Source organism: Schistocerca gregaria, chromosome 6 (assembly GCF_023897955.1).
Source record: "Schistocerca gregaria isolate iqSchGreg1 chromosome 6, iqSchGreg1.2, whole genome shotgun sequence".
NCBI lineage: Eukaryota > Metazoa > Arthropoda > Insecta > Orthoptera > Acrididae > Schistocerca > Schistocerca gregaria.
Window position 1 is genome coordinate 312,505,100 of NC_064925.1, and position 21,341 is coordinate 312,526,440.

At 41.3% G+C, this 21,341-nt stretch overlaps 1 long non-coding RNA gene across 1 annotated transcript in view; it reads right to left on the reverse strand.

The window, feature by feature from the left end:
- Positions 1–738: 738 nt before the first annotated feature.
- The window catches only part of LOC126278265 (uncharacterized), a 28,722-nt gene continuing 8,119 nt past the window's right edge, over positions 739–21,341 (reverse strand). The window contains exons 2-4 of the long non-coding RNA XR_007550681.1: positions 14,840–15,025; positions 1,919–2,153; positions 739–1,282 (exon numbers count right to left, since the gene is read on the reverse strand). This is a non-coding gene — a long non-coding RNA (uncharacterized LOC126278265). The remainder of the gene's footprint in view (positions 1,283–1,918; positions 2,154–14,839; positions 15,026–21,341) is intronic.

Genomic DNA, 21,341 nt, shown 5'->3' on the forward strand with positions numbered 1-21,341 from the left:
TTTACATATTACCACAATTTTCTCAGTTCCGTGCTGGATCTTTTGCTAAGGTGTGACGGTGGTAGTAGTATGCTTCATGCATTAATATTTTGTTAGCCATCTAATCGGTTACGAGGTCTCAGTTCAATCTATTAAAAGCTAATATCAATTAAATTATACATCATCTTTATTTCAATTTATGTTGACACTACTTGATTCCTACAGGAATCTAATGAATACATAAGTCCACTTGTGGTTGGAAGCAATACTGTGCGACTGGAAAAAACACATTCAATGAGGAAAATAAAGTTCTGCGAACCTAGTTTTATACAGCTTACATGCGGTATTGGTTAGTGCTCTTTGCAGTTACAAGTACCGATCAATATATGGGAGGTTTATGATAAAAGTGATATTATCTGACTCGAAATGACTGAGTATCTATGGCAGGGTCTGTTATACACAGAAAATTCATGGTGGATTTCAGTGTACAACTGATACTGTGTGCATATGAGGCATAGAAATAATCCCCCCCCCTCCCCCACCAGAAGAAATACTGGACCGCCTAGCAACAGAACCACCACCACCAACACCACCACCACCACCACCACTGCAAGATGCACCACCACCAGGATGGTACAGGCAGCCTGAGGAAGATGATAGTGACGATAATGTCTGTGACTTAGGAAGTCGGGATGAGGGGTTCGCTTAGCATGGATGGTCAAGGCCCATACTATGTCACTCATTATCACAACAACTAGCAAATCAATAATTGACAATTTATTCAAAACAAGCTTTTATAAAACAGATAAGAGGCAATCAAACGTGGCCTTGTTTAAGACAATATCAACATACACAATCACATGACTTAAAAGATTAGCCATGGAGATTTCAATACTTAAGATACATAAGTTACAATCTGAAGGTGATTTTAAAAGGTGGCAAAGATAGTTTTTTTAAGGCAAGAATCTTCAATATGAAAGTGATTTACAAGCACACCAGTTTGTTACGAACCCAAATAACACAAGGAGCACAACAAGTTAATTAATACAATCGATTCACAAGCAAATTAAAAAACCACCTTTTTTTAAATACATGACACAGGTTAAATGGGCAATGATGCCAGGCTGCCCTGGGCAAAAGGTGACTTAACTTAAAATGTGGGAAGCAACAGACCAGCCTTCCAAAACAATGCCTAAATGCTGGGGCCCAACCGGGAGTCACTTCCCATTAGACGACAAGTCATAGCTTCTGAGCACCAAAGCAGAATGTGGCGCCTCTCCCATACACCCCAGCTCGCAGAAAACTGGAACACAAACAGATCACAGAAAACATGGCAAACACCAAGCAAACATCAATAAATACAAGTTAAGTGATCAATAAACAACAATACAAATGAAGAACCAATAAATGCTTTCAACAGAAGTGACAAGTGTTATGGCAATATCAATGCTGTAAAACATTTAAACCAAGAACTGTACACAATTCCAATGCTGAAAATATAGTATCAGACTTTTACACTCTCATAGTTTGTCAAACAATATTTCCACATGTTATTAAGGCCGACAATGTGTACAAAGATGAAACGGAAAAAAATTCAAGATAATACCACATTATTCAAATGCACAACATCACAATGATACTAGGTTTTGTGTACTTTAATTTGATTGCATAGGTCTGCAATGTAGCTGCCAATTGTGTAAGCTTGGTATGCAGAAAATTACAGCTAGACTATGACCTAATATCTTCAATACCTTACCGTTACTACCTCATTTGGGAACACTGCTTTTTTAAAGGAAGTATTGACTACTGTGCTCCATTTGGTCACACATCTTGCCAGTTGCTCTTACTTCAGCAATGTGTATGTTAGGGCAACCAACGAACAAGTGCACTCACTGCAACGCAAATCGTTCATTGAAACAAAAGCACCAAAATCACTTACACCTTCGATGGAGAGCGTTGTTCGAAATGGTCCAAGGGATGGTTCTCTCCAAGAAAACAGGCACCAAGGCAATGTGACAAACAGTGCCCAGAGTTGACATCAGGCAGGTCCACCACAAACTCACAACTGTCTGCAAGGTAGACCGACCGCACCGCTGATGGCCAAGCCTGCGTGATTTCCTCCTTCATTCCCACGAGCACATCCTTCCGCCTCACAGTGAGTCTGACCCCAACTGCTGCAACCGCAAAACAGCTCCCAGATCACAACAGGGGCAAAGATCATAGTACAGCTAGGTAATTTATAGTGACATGCCAAAGAGCTATATCATGTACCTTTACAAAGTAATAAATATAGGTTAAGAGGTCTACATTTTTTATATACAGTAGAGTCTCGATTATCCAATCTTTGGTTATCCGACCTTATGTGTTATCCAACCCTTTCACCACGCCAGCCGTGCACCAGCCAATGACAGGTCAGTGACTAACGTGTTGTTTGTTGATACTCAGTTCATTGTCGCTGTCTGCTGCTCCTCACTCCTCAGTGCTAACTTAGATCTGTAGTGGAGTGAATGTGTTGCACTTTGACATTGTAAAAAATTGTGCTTGAAAACCGAAAAAGGTGGTCGTTTCAATGGAAGAAAAACTTAAAACTTTAAAAGTGGTGCAAGATTATAACATCGGGAAAACAAGAGTTGGAGACTGCAAAAGAAATCACAATGAAATTGAGAAGTGGTGTTCTCAGCGAGCAACCTCGGCTGTTTTGGAAGATCGGAAAACCATGAGAAAATGTAATTATGAAAAAGTAAGTGAAGCTTTGTTCCTATGGTTTACTCAACAGAGAGATAAAGGTGTACCCATGTCAGGGACTATTTTGCAGGAAAAAGCCTTAAAGTTTCATAACGAACTAAACGAAGGTGAACCTGATTTCACAGCTAGTGTAGGCTGGCTCGGTAGATGGAAGAAAAGATATGAAATTTGGCAACTTAATGTCTGTGGTGAAAAGCTTTCAGAAAACTTTGAAGCTGTTCAATTGTTTAGGAATAAACTTCACAAGGTATTGGACAAGGAAAACTTAACAGGCGATCAAATTTTTAACTGCGATGAGACTGGTCTCAATTACAAAATGTTACCAGAAAAAACATCAGCGTCATGGGCCAAAAAGGGAGCTCCAGGCTACAAACATAGCAAAGAAAGAGTGACAATTCTTGCATGCACCAACGCCACAGCAAATTTGAAAATGAAACTATCTATGATAAGTAAGCCAAAAAAACGAGAGCATTTAAAAATGTATCTAAAAATGATTTACCAGTGAAATATTACAACCAAAAAAAATGCTTGGATGAGCTCAGACATTTTTAAAGTATGATTTTTTAATGAGTTCATGCCACAAACTGAAAAGTTTTTGAAAGCCAACAACTTGCCCTGCGAGCACTGTTTCTTCTAGACAATTCCACTGGTCATCCCAATGAAGGTGAACTTCAAGATCAATATATAAAGGCCATGTTTTTACCCCTCCAAATGTCACATCCTTATGTCAGCCTATTGACCAAGGGACCTTAGAGACACCGAAGAGAAACTACCGCAGAAACTTGCTTTCCTCTTTAATTAATGCTATGGACAAGGGAGAAGACATGCTAGAGCAGTTCTGTCGTATTAATTTGAAAGACATAGCTTATGATGTGGCCCAATCTTGGGAGAGTGTTGGAGCAAATACAATTTCAAAATCCTGGAAAATTTTGCTACAGGAAAATCAAGAAAATTCTCCAGATGCTGAAAATCTACAGCAGCAGATCGAATCAGAAAATACTACCCTGCTTTCATTGTTATGAGTAGTTCTGGGATGCTGATGCTGTAGAAGATGACATAAATGAATGGATTGTCCAAGATGAATAATTTGAAGAGACAGATGAAGAAATAGTCAACATGGTAAATGAAAAAGAAGAAGATGGAGAAGCGGATGTAGTGGAGGAAAGTGCGCCCAAGATTTCTGACAACGAAGGACACAAGGCCTTAGAAACTGTTGTAAAATATGTAGAGCAACTGGAGGAAACATCATCTACCAAGGTTTTACTTCTTAAGAGATTATGCGATTTAGCGGCGAAAAAACGGCAAGCAGCAGGCAAACAAAAGACAATTACTAACTTCTTCACACAGTAAATATCTATTCAGTCTTATTTGATTTGTATTGTATTACATGTTTAACTCATTTGGCCTACTTTAGTTTCATCTTTTTTTTTTATTATTTCCCGTGTTATCCGACCTTGCAGCAGCCGGTTTAGGTCAGATAATCGAGACTCTACTGTATAGAAAAAGAACCCACTTTCTTATGTATTAGCATTTTCTTGTGGTCTCACAGTTGCATTTTCACTTCCCGAGCACGGGGTCCTAGGTTCGATTCCTGGCGGGGTCAGGGATTTTCACCTGCCTCGAGATGACTGGGTGTTTGTGTTGTCCTCATCATTTCATCATCATTCATGAAGGGGGCAAGATTGGACTGAGCAAAGGTTGGGCATTTGTATGGGCACTGATAACCACGCAGTTGAGTGCCCCACAAACAAAACATCATCATCATCATCTTCTACAAGATGAATCCCTTACACCAAAGTATACCACCACAGCGCATGTGTGATGCTTTAGAAATATGCCATGTGATGCCTCTATAGCTGTTAATGTCATCATAGCATGCACAGGGAGTAAATGATACACTAGCACTGTTGCTGCTGAAGATGCAAATGCTGAGATAGAATGTGTTGTACTTAAACTGCCAACTGCCTTCAATATTTGTCAGTCTACTGTACAGCTTCTTTCAATTTATTGCAATTACACCCACCATTGTACCTCACTATATACCCTCAATTTACACTATAACTTTGATGCCACCAGCTGATTACCATTACAGCAACAACTCTGTACTTGTGATGTAATACATCTTTACCCTCTCAAAAGTATAACACCCATCAGATTCTGTTTCGGAAAACTCATCTGTCATTCAGTTTGATTTCATTTGGCACCTATCCAGCTCAGGAGATGACACCATCCTTAGGCAGAATAAGTTCACTCCTATTTCAATAGGAGTGCAGTGTCATGTTGATGCAATGAATTGAGTCAGGCTGATGTAGTAAACGGGCATGCTCATTCCAGTCGAAATTAGTAAATAATGCTTTAGCGATTTTCAGTACATTTTAGATATCCACCAACCCACACACACTGATGTAATTGACTTTCATTTGATGAACACTCCTTAACAATCAAATTCATCTGATCTGAATGCCAGTTATACTGTTCTAGTTGGGAGCTACTTTCTATATGATGGTAGTTACAGCACTTGTCTGGGAATACGGTGCACATTATGTTTTGTGTCCATATCTTGTAGAGTCAGACACTTGTGTTATAAAACACGAGTTAGATGGGGTTTTGGTGTAACACCAGACAACTACTACTCCATCACTGTTGAAGAGGAGCTTAACTGCATAGGGCATCACTTTCGGATAGCTGTTGGAACCACTCTGCAATACAGCAAACTCTTCCAGTTTCCATATGTTGCAATGTCTTCCACATTTTTGTCAATGACAAACATCACCTCTGTGTTTTATTTCTACCATCTTGTGTTGTGGTAGCTGTATAGTTTATGCCATGCAATGTTCAGCTTTCTGTGAGAGTCAGATAATCGAAACATGTTAATGTTGGTTTAAGAGCAGCTGACACGAACCTCTAAGTCATGGAAGAAAAAACAAAGGGTATGGCTGTATACACTGAATTGGTGTGTTACAACAAAAAAAATTATTAATTGGATTATGAAGGAACAATACAGGAACACTCTCATCTGATTGATAGTCTGTTGGATACGATCCTTCTACAGTAGAGGTGATGAAACTTTACACCAGTCTGTGGAAGTGACTTTGATCACAAACCACCTGCTCCAGTGAACCAATAACTGTATATTTAATAGCATCACCAGATATGGCCAATGCACAAAAGCAGGCTGTTTTTGTTTCATGATTCCAAATTGCAGACAACATTCCTACCTGAAAGCGTAATGCTATCAGCAACTCGTGTGTATGCCTGTAAACTCGAGACCACTTTTCTTGCAGGGTGATGGTAACATAGTCACTACGATCGTGTTCTAATAGCACAGTCCTTACGTGAAATGTATGGGTTGGGCTGTAGAATCCCTCTGCAGTCAGCTTCCAATATCGGTTCTCAATAGTGTTCCTCAAAAAGAAGATCATCTTCCATCCACGGATTCTCATTTAATCCACTTGTTGTGTGTAATCCAAGTATTTCTAAAAAAAAAAGGTGCAAACTGACCCTTGTGATCAACTTAATTACTTAGTGTATCAAATTTATATCAGTGATGTGCCGCCTGGTGGGTGGAGGAGATGGCTGGGCACCAGGCAATGATTCTTGACAGGAGTTCCTTTTTTCATTGTGGTGATATCTTTGGTAAAACGGGACCTGCCACAGTGTACAAAACAGCCACGTCCTCTTGAATTATAACTTGTTGCCGAATGTAAAATGATTTTTTTTTTCTCGACATGTGAGCCAATTTCATTGTAATACAATCATTGTAATACAAATGTGCATGACAGTTTTTTACAGGCACTGAACATGAGAGGTGCTCTCAGACCATGTAATTTCTTCAAAAAGCTGAAAGAAATTGCTTAATATCAATTTTTTTTTACTCTGATGATGGTTTCTAGATAATGAGGACATTCAGTGGTGATTGGTAATTTTCAAAGCAAAATAGTTGAAGATTTTTTTCCCTGATTTTATGTAAGCGGACATGTCTCTGCTGATCATTTGTGATCGGCAGTGGTGCACTTCATTGGATGTTGCAAAATAATGAGATGCAAATTGTATACTGCAGTTGAACATAAAAATTATACAAATTTTGCTCATAAAAATAAAAGAAAATGGACTTTGCCTATTTTCGTGGAAAGAGGACATTTATTATCATCATGATTGTGTTTTCCTTTTTTAATAGTTGCTTTATTATAGGAGTCATATTGATGTTAAATAGTCACTGCTTGGAATGGCACAGTGGCCGAGTTCCCTAACAGGTCATGGCTGGCCTTTTAGACAAACAACACTCAGTTGGGATAGCAATCATTTATCATGGTTTTGTTCTGAGGGATGCCACCTTCATGCTTTGTACTAAAGGCACTGTGGTGTGTGGCTGCAGTTGCTTTAGGCAGAAGGAGCTTTCTGTTTTGCAAGCAGTTAACTTTTGAAAAAGCCATTTGGAGCATTCTTGGGAGGAGTGGGGGGTTGTGCTGGTAAATTCCCCTTTTGTGCTATGGAGCACCACTCAAGGCATGCCGCATGTCACAAGTGACTGTGGAGGGTCGAGTGTGACCAGCAGCCCCAGACTGGTGGCAGCGGGGTGCAGACAAACTACGAGATGCTCAGTGGAGCAGCTAGCTGGCTGCAGAGGCTTGTGTCCTCTCTGTAGGTGGGTGGAGTGGGTCGCGAGGAAGAGAGCCTTGATTTTTGGCATTTTGTGATTGTACATCGAGGGGAATGCATGTTCAACTACCACCCCCTTTGCAGTCTTTCATGACATGTGCTACATTATGACCTGTTCATTATGAGTGCTGTTTTTTTTCATGACGATTTCAAAGTGTAATTAGAACTGTGATGCATTTTTTCCATCAGTTGTGGTATTGTGTACTGACTTCGATTACCTGAGCTGTAGGGTGGTTTTTGAGCAGGCGTCTGTAGCGAACTCTTACATTAAGCAATGATAGGTACTGTAGGCTTACAGGTAATACACTTTTTAAATGCCTCTCTGTTAAACACCAGCATCTCATCCATTGAAAATACTTCCCAGCAAAAAGAATAAAGATAGTACCTTACTCCCCTGCCTTTTTTCCACCAGCTTGTAAGTGAAGGGCAGAGTTTTGAGTGTGTCTGTCACTAATTTTGAGTGATATTGCAAAACATTTTCCCAGCAGGATAACACCAGTTGTATGGCATCATCAATTTTTGAGCTGTAATGTGATTGTAGGCCATTCTTGTGAAGTGATATGCATATTGTTGTGTAATTAGGCCCACTCTTTATAATTAATTGCATAATTAGGATTGATATTTGAGTTAGTTTCCCAACCAAAATAAATAAAGTACACTAACCTAACTATCCTCCCCTGTATCTAGAGTTTCCATTTTTTTTTTTTTTTTTTTTTTGGGGGGGGGGGGGGGGGGGTCTGCGCTTGGGCTCTTGATCCAGAAGAATCAGGGTTCTAGTCCTGGGAAGGGCACCATCATTTTTAATTTCATGTCAATTCCAAGTCCCTCTGGTGGTATAACTGTGTTAGAGGGTTGCAATTGGGCTTTCCATCCAGGAGGACCAGGGTTTGAGTCAAAGGGTACTGCCAATTTTAATTTCCCACCAATTCCTGGGTGGGGGAGGGTGAGGTGGGACATCAGCACAGCCCTAGGACAAAGAAATTCCTGCCAATAGGATAGGTTGGGGGAGGGGGATGGGGGAGGGGAGTAGGAGGCTGGTGGCCATGTGCAGGCATGTGACATCATCTGGGAGTGGGAGTGGGGCTGGGGGTGGAGGTAGGGGTGGAGGTGGGGGTGGGCTGGTCAGGGAGGGGTGATTAATTGATCAATTTAATTAATTTTCACATCAATTTGATATCAAAAGTGTCCTTGTGCCCCTAACTCCCTGCTCACTATTGACACATTCCTGCTAAGAAGACTTTCAGCAAGTGACCACCTTACTGACACAGAAGCTCAACAGATTGTTTCAGGAAGATATAAAGGCAGAGTATAAACACTGTCCTAAAAACAGAATTGTGTGAAAATGTCATAGTGTTAAGGGACATTTTACTCAAACTCTTAATATATCCTAATTCAGATTACCAATATAACAAATTAGCTTCAATAGCTGATGTCTTCTACTACCCAACGAAAACAAATGCCAGAGCAGAACAATTAGTAAAAACCTGCATTTCTGATAATCTATGGAAATATTTCCATATTTATACTGGTAGCTCCAAAACCCCAGATGCCCAGGTACATGTTACAAGAAATTGATTTTGCTTCCCATTGAAATTTCTACCTTTTTGGCAGAAGCCACAGCTTTACCCGCAGCTTTAAATTACTTGCAGAGCCTCATAGTCACAAATACTTTGATTTTAACAGACTGTGGAAACTTACTCCAAGATGTGCAGACACCTGCCATTCTCAAGCAAAATAATCTACTGATAATGTGCTACTAAGGAGAATGAATATCACGGAAAAAAATAAAATTTATTTGGATCAAAGGACATGCAAGCACTAAATACAATGAGATGATCCATGACTTAGCAAAAACCACTGGTCAAAATGGCACTTTTAAAAATATCTTGTGGGTAGTTTTACCATGGCCTAGACAAGGAAAGACCCAAAGATACACAGAGATCTAGACTCTCAATGTATGCCATTTATTTTACACAGCTTGATACACAATCATTTTACAATCACAGTCACTCAATCCAAATTAACAGTTCTGGGTGGAGACACTTCACTTTGTGCTGCATTACTGGTCAGCGACAGACTTTGGGGCAATGTCCCCACAGGGGCCCACTCAACCAGAATGTGAAACACTGAAGAAGGGAGGAAAGTTTGTTGACAACCAATGGGCAGCACTTGTTGCTGTGGGTGTTGTGCAAGTTTGCATGACTGGCCACACCAAGGCCAGCACTTTTGTGAGACACAACTGGAAAGTTTCTCGATTGGCTGCTGTGCGAGGTCATATGACTGGCCATACCACAGCCAGCACTTTCGCGAGACATGACCACATCATTTCATATGGCTTAGAGTGCTGCAGATGTTGTTAGTAGGAGAGTGCTGATTGACCTCATTGATGGTTTTTGATTGGAGACAGCATAAAAGCAATAGGGAGGGAGCTGCCAAGAAAGGCGTAACGGTGGGATGTCGTGTGCTGTGCTGGGTGCTAATGGCACTTCCTCATCTGCTGGAGACTGTATATGTTGGTTGTGTGTGAAACCTGCCACATTGTAGGGGTCATTTCTACGTCACAGGTTGTGCCGATTTGTGTGGAAAGCAAAAAGTGCAGATAAGTTTTGTAGCAAAGGATGCACTCACACAATCCAGTACTGTTGTATGGCTTCTATAGACAGGTGATTATCCATCAGTTTTACTACTACTTCTCCAGGCTGAAATTCCTTAACATCTATGATTATATCTGCTGTTTGTGCTGGCAGAGGCTAGTGGCAGGGGTGTTGCCTGAGGTGTTATCTTGTTGGAGATGGGTTGTGTTATCTGAGGGGTGAAGGATCCATGCGGGCTAAGTTTATTTATAGATACTGCTGTTATTTTGTTGTTTAAGTCTATATAAAATGTGTGGCTATGCCATTTCAGCCCCTGAAATGGTCCATTATAAAGCAGATGCAGTGCTGGCCCTATGGTGTCATCTTGAATCACTACACACTCAGTGAGTCCTTTATGAACGAACAGCATCTGTAGCATAAAAGCTGATGGAGGAGGCACAAGTGAGTTCTGTACATGCCTTTTGACACATAAGAATTCATTTAATCACTACAATACATGCATAAATAAGATTGTTCCTTGAAACTTGATAGTAACAGCTGACTATTACTTTAAATGGACAAGAGCCCTCCAGAACTACACTTTCATGGAATCTGATGTATTTTTATGAGACAGCATAGTATTTTGTTACTCGTAAACTAAGGTAAAAATTTTGGTACCTAATCACCAAGGTTACAACAATTTTAAATGTACCATCACTCAATAATGAGGAGCTCACCAAGCTTCCTTACATATAGCTGCAGATACTTCATCAAGAGACAGGAAACTAAGATGGAAAGCCCAAGCCCTGTTATCATGCCATGTGTGACATAACTATGACATATCAGACTCATCACCAAATTCACACTAAAGACAACACTAGTTAACCATTAACAAATCTAGATAAGCACATAATTGCACCTGCTTAACACACCATAGGCACAGGCAAATGGTTAATGCCAGGTGATGCTCCAGCAAGCTCTTCTTCTCAACATGCACTAGGTGGTGAGAAAAGCCAAACACCACACCTCATGCCAGAACCCAAAACCTTTCCACCATCTCTGGCCGCAGCAATCCAGTAATACCACGTGCAATGAACATGTGCACCAAGTAAGGGCTAACCTCCTGATGGTGTTGTAATCACAACTGACAGACCACTCAGTGAGATCTGCGGCCTCGATGCTGCTGACTTAAATAGACAAACCCATGATGAACATCTGACTTGCAGCCAGCCGAAGCGAAATCTATGGAAAAATTACAATACAAGAAAGAGGTACTGGCACCAGCCTTGCGACATATCAACCTCCCCCACTCATACTCAGACCTGGCCCCAAGCAGCCAACCACTCTCAGCCAGACTCACTCTTGCCCAGCATGGACGTGAAATACTTTGCCAGACGACATCTCACTAACCTCAAGATTAACCTGAATAATTATTCTAATAATCCTGCTAGGACCTCTATATGACGGTCTCATTTTCCCCTTAACATCTTGCCCAGTTCTAGCAGCACGATTCCTGATAGAAATGAGATTGCCGATCTTACCCTTAAAGGGACAACATCCTTGATTATATCTAACAGCCTGGCGATGATGAGCCAAATTAATATTTCACCTGGTCCTCTTCCAAATTTCTCTTAGAGCCACCAGTGTTATAGTCACAAGCAAAATGTCACTAATACTCCAGAGATAAGATAATGGAGAACAGAGAGTGTATGCAAACATAAGTGACACAGGCATTGCCCCGGTAGCCTTATGGTGGGCCAAATTAAAAGCCTGGTTAAGCATTGGTAAATTCGCGTGCCAGTGGGTTGGAGTCTTGGCATGGTAAATACTAAGAGCAGCCTTAAGGTTCCTATTAACCCATTCTGCAAAACAGAGGTTGGAATAATATGTTGTGGTGGTGAAGTGTTTAATTCCATGGTTAAAGCAAAAGTTCTTAAAGAGCCTTGAACCAACAGCAGGGGCTTCATTACTCACAAGAGATTTCAGTGGACCAAACCAAGGGAAGACAAATGGTTGACAAATGGTTGATGGTGATCTTGGCCATAACACCACGAGTAGGGAGCAACCACATGAAATGCGAAAATGCGTCAACAACTACTAAGACATAATTGTTACTTCCCCTTGTATGAGGCAAAGGACCTATATAATCCAGGAATATTCTATCTAGTGGATAGATTTTCCTCTGAGACCGAAGAAGCACCCGAATCGGGCTTGGCGCATTTGCAGTGATCGCAGCTCGCCACAGTTCGATGACTACCGCAATACATATGTAGACTCGGTTCGGAGTTTTATAAAGGCCGAGATTGCTGTCGACAGCAGAATCATGAAAATAGTGCTGCACCGTGGGTACCAAATGATTGGGTAGGCAGACCCTGAACTCCTGGCTGGCTCCCACCCATTTACATAAAACACCCTAACTCAGGCAGTACTCTGCACTCTGCTCTCCCACCTCAAGGCGCTGGTGAATGGGTCCCCCTATGGGATCTTCCCCTGTTTAGACTTCAGATCACAAAAGAGCCCAGGTGTTTCAGTTAGTATGTTATTCGTATTGAGAACCGGCTGAGAATTCTCCTTGCCTTCCCCTGACTCTTCCGTGAACATCCAACTAAGAGCATTGGTAATGACATTCTCAGATCTCCATACAGGCTTAACAGTAAAGCAGAAGGCAGATATCTGGACCGTCCAACGAGCTATTCAACCGGTGTTGCGGGGCCTGGCTCACACCCAACTCAGGGCTTGATTGTCCATCTCAAGAAGAAATAAAAATTAAACTTTTCGAGAGTGAACAACACCATCAAGCCTCACATTCATAGATGGAATAATTAGCCTCGGCTGAAGTAAGCTGACGTGAGGCGTAAGCTACTGGATGCCTTTCACCCTGTTGTTCTTGAAGAAGAACAGCAGCAATTCCAGCATGAGAGGCAACAGTCTGCACAATAAAAGTCTCATTAAAGTCAGGTACTGCAAAAACCAGAGGATTGGCGATAATGGTTTTAATTGCTTCAAAGGCATGCTGCTCCTCTTCCCCCCAAACAAATGGGTGATGCTTCTTATGCAGAGCATTAAGTGGTGTGGCCAGTTGCACAAAATTAGCAATGAATTTACAAAATAAATTTGCCATGCCAATGAGCCTTGGCTTAATAAGCTCCACACTTCGAGTCTAGAAAAACCCGATCAAGATGCTAAAGATGGTCAGAGAAAGATTTGCTAAAAATAACCTATCATGCAGATAGTTATATACAGAGCTGTACTTAAGACATCCTAGAACATTATCCAAGAGATGGGAAAGAACAGATGCACCAGTGGCAACCCCAAATAGAATGCAATTGAACTCAAATAAATTTCAAACGCAATTGATCTCAAATAAATTTCAAATGGTACAGAATGCCATAGCCACCTTCGAGTCCTCAGCCAGTGTTATTTGGTAGTATGCCTGATTTAAGTCCACAATGGTAAAGAAGCACGCTCCTGAAAACCAAGAGAAACAGTTGTGAAAGTCAGGCAAGGTAACTGATTCCAGGACAACTTTCTTGTTCAGGACCCTTTAATAAATGACAGCTCGAAAATCGCCTTCCTGCCCTTTAGGCACATGGAAGACCGGTGAAGCATAAGGGGAGGTAGAATAATGGATAACATCATCCTCCAACATACAGTCAATTTTAGCCTGCAGGATTTTCATCTAAGGAGGAGAAAGTCTGTGCAGCATCTGGCACAAAGGAATTCTATCCTGAAGCTGGATATTATACTGTATAAGGGTTGCAATGCTCAGTCTCTCCGACACAACATCAGGCTAACGATTCAACTATTCCTTCACAGACTTATGCTGCACATCATCTAAGTGACTGAGATCAATGTTGCCCTCACAGATGTGCACAGTATGTACCCCACTGCCATTATAGCATACACAGAATCCAAAACAATCTCCAGGCAAGAACTGAAAGTGTAAGGTAGTGCCAGCATAATCAAGTACTAACTGGGTACAATGCATAAAATCACAGCCTAGGATGATTGGTATGCTCAAGTTTTTTGCAACAATAAATTCCATGGGCCATGAAAAGCCCTGCACCTCTAAACTGACTTGCACGTTGCCTAACAAACGCAACTCTTGGCCATCCACAAATCTACATTTTTGTGCGACTGGCCTAGGAACCGAAAACCAACACAAATGTTGATACTCCAGGTGCCAATTTGGATCACTGAGAGAAACTGAACTGCCTGAATCAAGCAGGGCAAATATGGCTTTGTTGTCAATGCATGTACAAATTCAAGGGAGAGAGTGGATAGCCAATGATCCAATCGCCCTACAATTAACTGTACATTTCCTATGACAAACTGAGCCCCTTTTCTTTAAATATCAACTATTAGGACGGGAAGTTCATTGCTTCGAATGCTATTGAACAGAATGGTCATCAGCACCACAGTGAAAACAATGTCGGATCTTGGGTGATTGCTTCTGTTTAAACGTGAACTCACTAACACTGTCCTGACCATCCCTCAAAGCAATGCGCCATTTGTCAGCAAATGCGAGACCTTCTGCCATATCTACAAGATCTTGCAACTGACTCAGCTAAACTATCTGGTGCCGACTGTTCAGTCAATGAAGTTTGTATCTGCCTCATATTTAGACCCAAAACCTCCCCCCTGTAAACCAATAACCAGCAGGTGAATCTGCAATGAGCACACTTTATCACATAATTTCTGATGAAGATGGATATCCAACCCCACAGGATTAACGACTGTTATATCAGATGAATAGTTACTGTAATGCACCAAATGTGTCTGAACTCAATACAACTGACGCACGGTAGGTTGAGATGATTCTAAAAATTCTACAGTTTGTTTTAGTTCCTGAACTGTTGCTCAGACATGGAAAAGACACTCACCAAGAGCAGCAAAAAGTTGCAGAGGGAAGGTAATTGGTGTTTGCGCTGCGGCACGAAGACGGGTGGCGAAATCAGATACTCATCCTTCGGCAGATAATCCTCTGATTTGGAGTTCATGTATCAGATGTTCCTTGCATAAATGGGCAATGCCGGGAACCGCGTGTGCGTTAACAATGGCCATGGTAACTGCAAAACACAACAGAAAAAGTATAGATGAAGATACACAAAGTTACTACAATCGATAGCACAAAAAAGGGAAAGAAAACAGCTTGTATTAAACAATGTTTATTACCTTGCAAAGAGCCCTGTTAAAATGTGCATAACAAATGCATAAAACATTGGCATAATTTCTGTTAGTGTATCTACTTAATACAATCAAATCAAAACATGCCAATCTCTGAACCCACAAGACTATTCTGTACAATGACTTCTCTTTTGCAATGTAAATTAATACCAATGTATAACATTAAGGCATAACATAAGGCACACAAGTAATAACAAAAGCAACTTCTAAAACTTCAATGCTCAGCAATGAAGACACCGGGCACCTGAACTTCTGACTAAGGAATAATACAGTTAATGCCAGTAAAGGGAGGCACTAATTAAATAACAAACAATTAATAAAAAACAGTGCCTCAGCATTTAAACATTCCCTGAGAACATACACACATGAAACTCTCCTTCATAAAAATGAAACTTCACAACCTGCATACAAAGTATGAATATCATAAACAAATGGCTGATAAAGGAATACAGAATTATTAAGGTTGAGCTTCCAGCAATCTGATCGGGTACTAATTACAGAGTGAAATCCAGTATTACAAGTTTAAATCCACATTTCGAGTGAAAAGTGTATTTGCCAGAGCGGAAGAGGAACAAGCTATGAACCTTAACGACCTGACAGAACCAGGAACAAAGAGAACAGTAATACTCAATTTAAAGATGAGATCAAGACAGAAAACCAGCAACAAGGAGCTCAGTCAAATGAATCACAGTTCCACTGGCAACAGCCGAGTCGTCAAGCCCTGGTGCCACCTCCCATTACACTGGACAAAATAAAATGTGCTCTGCACAATTGCAACATCAATCAACTACAACAACATACTAGCAATTGCACATTCATATTACATAAAAGAATAAAACATAACATTATAACAGGAAAACTCACCAATTTTTTTTTTACCTCGACGCATAAGAATTCATTTAATACATGCATAAATAAGATTGTTTCTTGAAACTTGATAGTAACAGCTGACTATTACTTTAAATGGGCAAGAGCCCTCCAGAACTACACTTTCATGGAATCTGATGTAGTTTTATGAGACATCATAGTATTTTGTTGCTCGTAAACTAAGGTAAAAATTTTGGTACTTAATCACCAAGGTTACAACGATTTTAAATATAACATCACTCAATAATGAGGAGCTCACCAAGCTTCCTTACATATAGCTGCAGATCCTTCATCAAGAGACAGGAAACTAAGATGGAAAGCCCAAGCCCTGTTATCATGCCATGTGTGACATAACTCTGAAATATCAGACTCATCCCCAAATTCAAACTAAAGACAACACTAGTTAACCATTAACAAATATAGATAAGCACATAATTGCACCTGCTTAACACACCATATGCCCAGGCAAATGGTTAATGCCAGGTGATGCTCCGGCAAGCTCTTCTTCTCAACATGCAATGGGTGGCGAGAAAAGCCAAACACCACACCTTGTGCCAGAACCTGAAACCTTTACACTGTCTCTGGCCACAGCAGTCCAGTAGTACAACGCGCAATGAGCATGAGCACCAAGTAAGGGACAGCCTTCCGACTGTCTTGTAACCACAACTGACACACCACACAGTGAGACCTGCTACCTCCACCATAGCTGAACCTGCTCTGAACAACTGACTCACGACCGGCCGAAGTGAAATCGATGGCAAAAATGACACTACAAGAAAGAGGTACTGGCACCAGCTGTGCGACATATCAGTAGGCACTCCTTTGCACAGGCAAATACAGCTTTCATTTACAGTGTGCATAACAGTTATGCTTGCTTTGCATATTAGGGTCTGCAAGAGTGTTTCTCAATGGTGTTTGGGCCTGTGCAGCATGTGGGAGATATCATATACAAAAATTAAGGAGTCCTGGGAATCAGCAAAGGTCATGTATGTGCGAGGAGGTGACAGCTGCTGAATTGGCTGAGTGCATACTGGTGTGGGCTTAGTTCCCTCTAATTTGAATGTGTGTCCTCAAAACATGACATTGCTTTCTATGTAACTGTCACTTGTCTTCATGTAACATTGCTCCTGCATCACAGAAATCCATGAGAATACGTTTGAGGTGAACTTTATGGCTCTGATTGTCATCAGAATAAGTTAGTATGTTATCTAAATAAACATAGCAAAAGTCCGCATTAAACAGTACCCCATTGTAAGGTCTGCATAGCATTTTTTGAGCTGTACAACAGCACCAGAAACTCAAATAAGCTGAATGGCCTGATGATGACCACTTTAGTAACATTGTCTGGATGCATATGGATGTGGTAGTGTGCTATTTACAATCAGTAACAGAAAAAAAAAAACAGTTGTCCCCATGTATGCATGTGTACAGGGTAACTACCATAAATCATGCGTGAGTTAAGTGTGCTGTAGTTCCCACACTGTCATACAGAACTGTCTTTCTGAGCTACTAATGTAATGCGAGACATCCATGCACTGTCTGATGGGCATACAATGCTTGTGTGCAAGTCATTCATTACCATCTTAGCTGCCTGTAGGAAGGCCAGAGCGACTTTCTCTGTGCCAAACAGGGGGTACTCGTATTGTGTTTCTGTGTGCACCATGCCATTTTTAATGATGCACTGATATCATAGAACACGCTGTGCATCACTGGTCACTGTGTTCTTTGCGGCCACTGTGACCTGAGTTTGTTGTCACTGTAGCAAGTCAGGCTGCCTTACTTCCTCAACCTGTTGCAGAGGGGTATGGCTGACCATCAGAAGTGGGGCCGCATCATTCGTGGCCACAATTGCACATGTTTATTGTCATATCAGGTGAGGCTGTGTAGCTACATTGGCATGATGCAGTAAGGGATGCCTGGTGGTCAGAGGTGTGGTTGCATCATCCCACCAGGCATGTGTTTGTTGTCAGTGGAGAAGGCTGGGCTGCACAGAATCCTTGGCATGTTTCAGAAGGGCAAGCAGCCAACCAAACATGAATTCTAAACTGTACGGCAAAGTTTGGAGATGCATCACACCTGAATTTTGATTGGAAGGCTACTCTTCATTTCACATTTTACCACAAGTCAAAGCCACAGCCACCACACAGTTGGCAAAGAAAGCATTTGTTTGGCCTGGTACAGAGGAAGACTGCAAAGAGGCATCTTATAATTTAAATCTTGTCAATAACACAAGATTAGCCAATTTTTTCAGCTACATTTGGCACGTTTGTTTTACCAAACCAGTGTTTTGAACATATACAGACTGACATTGTTCGACCACGTCCACTGTGTAAAGGATGTATACTGGTTTTCTGCAGTAAACAATTGTTCATATTGGCCTGGAGCCCTTCTAAAGGAAGAAGCCAAAGCTGAAACTGTACCCAAAGCTTTCCTTCTGCTCACAAAGGTAGAAAATCACACACCTTGCAGAAGCGTCTTCAAAGTTAGTTGTACATAAAATAATCAATTTTTGAAAATATAATCTAACTGCATAGATAAAACATCTACTCACCAAGCACCAGCAGGAGAAAACACATGCCATATAAAGGTACTAAAATTTGCAAGCTTTTGGAGCTAGTAGTTCCTTCTTCTGGCATAAGGATTGGGAAAAGGGGTGAAGGAGAAGGACTGGTGAAATTTAGAAAATTGGGAGAGTTTACCAAAGTCGTGCAGAAATCCAGGTCAGGGGAGACTTGTGTGATGTGATGAAAAGGAAAGACAGAATGTTGGGGACTGCACCAGAGCAGATTTGAAAACCTGAGAGCTTAAAGAGGGGAGATAGTGTAATGTGCAAGACAGAGATCCCTGACAAAATATCATGTACATGTTTTAAGAGTGGAAAATTAAGTGCATTGTATGTAGTAGAAGTGAGGGGCATGGAAAAATAGACACACCAGAAGATAAAAGATGTAGAAAACTAAAAGGAGTGAAGAAAGGAAGTTACTGACGATAAATGCTGCAATCGAGAAATGAACATAAATTGAGGCCATGTGGGTGACAAGAATGAAGGACTTATTGTAATGTCAGTTCCCACTTGCAGAGTACTGAGAAATTGGTATCCAGGGGAAGACTGCAAATGGCACATGTGATGAAACAGGCACCACGGTTACGACTGTCGTGTTGTGCAACATGCTCTGCAACAGATATTCTATGTTGACAGTATATGCCTTATACCCTTTCATCCTAGCTGATACTCTGGTGATTGTTATGCCCTGTGAAAGGCTGAACAGTGTTTACATAACATCTGGTACACAATGTGTCATTCCACAGGTGGCTCTCCTTTTGATAGCACGTTTTGCCACTTACGGGACTAGTACAGGTGGTGGTAGAAGGGAGGGCCACTGGGGCAGGTGCTTAAGGGTAGAGAATGGGTGCAGAAAGAGCATACAGTCTGAAAAAGATACCGTGTTGATTGGAGGGTGACAAAAAACTATTCTAGGTTTGGTGGGCAAAATGTCGGACAGAAAGGATCTCGTTTCACGATATGATTTTAGGAAGTCATTGCCTTGTCAAAGTTGCAAAGCCTGCAAATTTCAATACCTTTATATGGTATGTGTTTTCTCCTGCTGCCCCTTTGTGTCTCTTCTAATGGCACATACTGGGTGTGCGTGAATGCCTCTACTTTTCAGTAAGTAGTAGTAGCAGCAGCAGCAGCAGCAGCAGCAGCAGCAGCAGTAAAAGTAACAGCAGTGATAGTTGTAGGTGAAGGGGTGCTCCTGCATGCACGTATGTTTGTACAAATCCTTAGCGGTGGTTATTTAACTAGCAATTGTAGTTAAATAAGAACTACTTAACACAACTCAGAAACCAGTAGCTTTTCTGATAATAATACTATGTTAAACACAGCTATGATGAGATCAAATAGCTTATAGTTGTTTAACAGCAATTAATTATTAATGCAGTTTCTGTCAATTGGTTCACACTATTAATGTGTATGTTGAGTTATCCTTCATCCCTAAAGGTTTTTCTTTATAATGTGAGCCACATAACAATGAATAAATGGGTGATTGTAGGTTTCTTAGTCTTCTTGTTTAGGATTTTGTGTAAAGAATTCATTCATGTTGTTCCACGCATTGTCTTGTTAAGACTGAATGGTTACCAGTTTCATATCGTTACGTTAGGATGTGGTGGTAGCAAAAAACGTTTAACTAAGCAAGAACATAATTTAAATTGTTATTTTCACTATTACATTTTATTGTTTATGTATTGTGAAGTGTATTTACACCTTGAACTTTCAGCAGTGAGTTAAGGAACTACATACCATCAAATACATCCAGTCTGTTACCCCCGGAAACCATCCTTGTAACCATTGATGCCACTTCCCTATACACAAATATCCCGCACATCCAGGGCCTCACTGCGATGGAGCACTTCCTTTCACGCCGATCACCTGCCACCCTACCTAAAACCTCTTTTCTCATTACCTTAGCCAGCTTCATCCTGACCCACAACTTCTTCACTTTTGAAGGCCAGACATACCAACAATTAAAGGGAACAGCCATGGGTACCAGGATGGCCCCCTCGTATGCCAACCTATTTATGGGTTGCTTAGTGGAAGCCTTCTTGGTAACCCAAGCCTGCCAACCCAAAGTTTGGTACAGATTTATTGATGACATCTTCATGATCTGGACTCACAGTGAAGAACAACTCCTGAATTTCCTCTCCAACCTCAACTCCTTTGGTTCCATCAGATTCACCTGGTCCTACTCCAAATCCCATGCCACTTTCCTTGACATTGACCTCCATCTGTCCAATGGCCAACTTCACACATCCGTCCACATCAAACCCACAAACAAGCAACAGTACCTTCATTATGACAGCTGCCACCCATTCCATATCAAACGGTCCCTTCCCTACAGCCTAGGCCTTCGTGGAAAATGAATCTGCTCCAGTCCTGAATCCCTGAACCATTACACCAACAACCTGAAAACAGCTTTCGCATCCCGCAACTACCCTCCCGACCTGGTACAGAAGCAAATAACCAGAGCCACTTCCTCATCTCCTCAAACCCAGAACCTCTCACAGAAGAACCCTAAAAGTGCCCCACTTGTGACAGGATACTTCCCGGGACTGGATCAGACTCTGAACGTGGCTCTCCAGCAGGGATATGACTTCCTAAAATCCTGCCCCGAAATGAGATCCATCCTTCAGGAAATCCTCCCCACTCCACCAAGAGTCTCTTTCCGCCGTCCACCTAACCTTCGTAACCTCTTGGTTCATCCCTATGAAATCCCCAAACCACCTTCCCTACCCTCTGGCTCCTACCCTTGTAACCACCCCCGGCGTAAAACC